Below are 4,981 nucleotides of genomic sequence, written 5' to 3'. Positions count from 1 at the left end.
AACTGGTTGCAGCTTCAAACAACCAGATTTACTGTTTCTCAGCATTTCCAAGTTATATTAAGCAAATTATGCTGAAATTTGATTGTGGTGCTGAAATTTCACAAACTGTCCATTGATTGTGGTGCTGAAATTTCTGAAATTAATTAAAAGCTTAAAACTCAAAATTTTGAACTGCTTCCAGCTTCAAACAACCAGATTTACTGTTTCTCAGCATTTCCAAGTTATATTAAGCAAATTATGCTGAAATTTGATTGTGGTGCTGAAATTTCACAAACTGTCCATTTTGGCTTCTCGCTGAGATAAAGCGTTTTTGGTCACTAACAGTAAAAAAGCTTAAAACTCAAAATTTTGAACTGCTTCCAGCTTCAAACAACCAGATTTACTGTTTCTCAGCATTTCCAAGTTATATTAAGCAAATTAAGCTGAAATTTGATTGTGGTGCTGAAATTTCACAAACTGTCCATTGATTGTGGTGCTGAAATTTCTGAAATTAAAAAAAAGCTTAAAACTCAAAATTATGAACTGGTTCCAGCTTCAAACAACCAGATTTACTGTTTCTCAGCATTTCCAAGTTATATTAAGCAAATTATGCTGAAATTTGATTGTGGTGCTGAAATTTCACAAACTGTCCATTTTTGGCTTCTCTCGCTGAGATAAAGCGTTTTTGGTCACTAACAGTAAAAAAGCTTAAAACTCAAAATTGTGAACTGCTTCCAGCTTCAAACAACCAGATTTACTGTTTCTCAGCATTTCCAAGTTATATTAAGCAAATTATGCTGAAATTTGATTGTGGTGCTGAAATTTCACAAACTGTCCATTTTTGGCTTCTCTCGCTGAGATAAAGCGTTTTTGGTCACTAGCAGTAAAAAAGCTTAAAACTCAAAATTTTGAACTGCTTCCAGCTTCAAACAACCAGATTTACTGTTTCTCAGCATTTCCAAATTATATTAAGCAAATTAAGCTGAAATTTGATTGTGGTGCTGAAATTTCACAAACTGTCCATTGATTGTGGTGCTGAAATTTCTGAAATTAAAAAAAAGCTTAAAACTCAAAATTATGAACTGGTTCCAGCTTCAAACAACCAGATTTACTGTTTCTCAGCATTTCCAAGTTATATTAAGCAAATTATGCTGAAATTTGATTGTGGTGCTGAAATTTCACAAACTGTCCATTTTTGGCTTCTCTCGCTGAGATAAAGCGTTTTTGGGCACTAACAGTAAAAGCTTAAAACTCAAAATTGTGAACTGCTTCCAGCTTCAAACAACCAGATTTACTGTTTCTCAGCATTTCCAAGTTATATTAAGCAAATTATGCTGAAATTTGATTGTGGTGCTGAAATTTCACAAACTGTCCATTTTTGGCTTCTCTCGCTGAGATAAAGCGTTTTTGGTCACTAACAGTAAAAAAGCTTAAAACTCAAAATTTTGAACTGCTTCCAGCTTCAAACAACCAGATTTACTGTTTCTCAGCATTTCCAAGTTATATTAAGCAAATTATGCTGAAATTTGATTGTGGTGCTGAAATTTCACAAACTGTCCATTTTTGGCTTCTCTCGCTGAGATAAAGCGTTTTGGTCACTAACAGTAAAAACGCTTAAAACTCAAAATTTTGAACTGCTTCCAGCTTCAAACAACCAGATTTACTGTTTCTCAGCATTTCCAAGTTATATTAAGCAAATTGTGATTAAATTTGATTGTGGTGCTGAAATTTCACAAACTGTCCATTGATTGTGGTGCTGAAATTTCTGAAATTAAAAAAAAAGCTTAAAACTCAAAATTTTGAACTGGTTCCAGCTTCAAACAACCAGATTTACTGTTTCTCAGCATTTCCAAGTTATATTAAGCAAATTATGCTGAAATTTGATTGTGGTGCTGAAATTTCACAAACAGTCCATTGTTGCTGAGATAAAGCGTTTTGGTCACTGAACAGTAAAAAAGCTTAAAACTCAAAATTATGAACTGGTTCCAGCTTCAAACAACCAGATTTACTGTTTCTCAGCATTTCCAAGTTATATTAAGCAAATTATGCTGAAATTTGATTGTGGTGCTGAAATTTCACAAACAGTCCATTTTTGGCTTCTCGCTGAGATAAAGCGTTTTTGGCCACTAACAGTAAAAAAGCTTAAAACTCAAAATTTTGAACTGCTTCCAGCTTCAAACAACCAGATTTACTGTTTCTCAGCATTTCCAAGTTATATTAAGCAAATTATGCTGAAATTTGATTGTGGTGCTGAAATTTCACAAACTGTCCATTTTTGGCTTCTCTCGCTGAGATAAAGCGTTTTGGTCACTAACAGTAAAAAGCTTAAAACTCAAAATTTTGAACTGGTTGCAGCTTCAAACAACCAGATTTACTGTTTCTCAGCATTTCCAAGTTATATTAAGCAAATTATGCTGAAATTTGATTGTGGTGCTGAAATTTCACAAACTGTCCATTTTGGCTTCTCTAGCTGAGATAAAGCGTTTTGGTCACTAACAGTAAAAAGCTTAAAACTCAAAATTTTGAACTGGTTGCAGCTTCAAACAACCAGATTTACTGTTTCTCAGCATTTCCAAGTTATATTAAGCAAATTATGCTGAAATTTGATTGTGGTGCTGAAATTTCACAAACTGTCCATTGATTGTGGTGCTGAAATTTCTGAAATTAAAAAAAAGCTTAAAACTCAAAATTTTGAACTGCTTCCAGCTTCAAACAACCAGATTTACTGTTTCTCAGCATTTCCAAGTTATATTAAGCAAATTATGCTGAAATTTGATTGTGGTGCTGAAATTTCACAAACTGTCCATTTTTGGCTTCTCTAGCTGAGATAAAGCGTTTTTGGTCACTAACAGTAAAAAAGCTTAAAACTCAAAATTTTGAACTGGTTGCAGCTTCAAACAACCAGATTTACTGTTTCTCAGCATTTCCAAGTTATATTAAGCAAATTATGCTGAAATTTGATTGTGGTGCTGAAATTTCACAAACTGTCCATTGATTGTGGTGCTGAAATTTCTGAAATTAAAAAAGCTTAAAACTCAAAATTTTGAACTGCTTCCAGCTTCAAACAACCAGATTTACTGTTTCTCAGCATTTCCAAGTTATATTAAGCAAATTATGCTGAAATTTGATTGTGGTGCTGAAATTTCACAAACTGTCCATTTTTGGCTTCTCTAGCTGAGATAAAGCGTTTTTGGTCACTAACAGTAAAAAAGCTTAAAACTCAAAATTTTGAACTGCTTCCTGCTTCAAACAACCAGATTTACTGTTTCTCAGCATTTCCAAGTTATATTAAGCAAATTATGCTGAAATTTGATTGTGGTGCTGAAATTTCACAAACTGTCCATCGATTGTGGTGCTGAAATTTCTGAAATTAAAAAAAGCTTAAAACTCAAAATTTTGAACTGCTTCCAGCTTCAAACAACCAGATTTACTGTTTCTCAGCATTTCCAAGTTATATTAGGCAAATTATGCTGAAATTTGATTGTGGTGCTGAAATTTCACAAACTGTCCATTTTTGGCTTCTCTCGCTGAGATAAAGCGTTTTTGGTCACTAACAGTAAAAAAGCTTAAAACTCAAAATTTTGAACTGCTTCCAGCTTCAAACAACCAGATTTACTGTTTCTCAGCATTTCCAAGTTATATTAAGCAAATTAAGCTGAAATTTGATTGTGGTGCTGAAATTTCACAAACTGTCCATTGATTGTGGTGCTGAAATTTCTGAAATTAAAAAAAAGCTTAAAACTCAAAATTATGAACTGGTTCCAGCTTCAAACAACCAGATTTACTGTTTCTCAGCATTTCCAAGTTATATTAAGCAAATTATGCTGAAATTTGATTGTGGTGCTGAAATTTCACAAACTGTCCATTTTTGGCTTCTCTCGCTGAGATAAAGCGTTTTTGGTCACTAACAGTAAAAAAGCTTAAAACTCAAAATTGTGAACTGCTTCCAGCTTCAAACAACCAGATTTACTGTTTCTCAGCATTTCCAAGTTATATTAAGCAAATTATGCTGAAATTTGATTGTGGTGCTGAAATTTCACAAACTGTCCATTTTTGGCTTCTCGCTGAGATAAAGCGTTTTTGGTCACTAGCAGTAAAAAAGCTTAAAACTCAAAATTTTGAACTGCTTCCAGCTTCAAACAACCAGATTTACTGTTTCTCAGCATTTCCAAGTTATATTAAGCAAATTATGCTGAAATTTGATTGTGGTGCTGAAATTTCACAAACTGTCCATTTTTGGCTTCTCGCTGAGATAAAGCGTTTTTGGTCACTAACAGTAAAAAAGCTTAAAACTCAAAATTTTGAACTGCTTCCAGCTTCAAACAACCAGATTTACTGTTTCTCAGCATTTCCAAGTTATATTAAGCAAATTAAGCTGAAATTTGATTGTGGTGCTGAAATTTCACAAACTGTCCATTGATTGTGGTGCTGAAATTTCTGAAATTAAAAAAAAGCTTAAAACTCAAAATTATGAACTGGTTCCAGCTTCAAACAACCAGATTTACTGTTTCTCAGCATTTCCAAGTTATATTAAGCAAATTATGCTGAAATTTGATTGTGGTGCTGAAATTTCACAAACTGTCCATATTTGGCTTCTCTAAGCTGAGATAAAGCGTTTTGGTCACTAACAGTAAAAAACTTAAAACTCAAAATTTTGAACTGCTTCCAGCTTCAAACAACCAGATTTACTGTTTCTCAGCATTTCCAAGTTATATTAAGCAAATTATGCTGAAATTTGATTGTGGTGCTGAAATTTCACAAACTGTCCATTTTTGGCTTCTCTCGCTGAGATAAAGCGTTTTTGGTCACTAGCAGTAAAAAAGCTTAAAACTCAAAATTTTGAACTGGTTGCAGCTTCAAACAACCAGATTTACTGTTTCTCAGCATTTCCAAGTTATATTAAGCAAATTATGCTGAAATTTGATTGTGGTGCTGAAATTTCACAAACTGTCCATTGATTGTGGTGCTGAAATTTCTGAAATTAAAAAAAAGCTTAAAACTC

Source organism: Gambusia affinis, linkage group LG06, assembly GCF_019740435.1.
Source record: "Gambusia affinis linkage group LG06, SWU_Gaff_1.0, whole genome shotgun sequence".
In the NCBI taxonomy this organism is placed as follows: Eukaryota; Metazoa; Chordata; class Actinopteri; order Cyprinodontiformes; family Poeciliidae; genus Gambusia; species Gambusia affinis.
Note: the sequence above shows the minus strand (reverse complement) of the source record.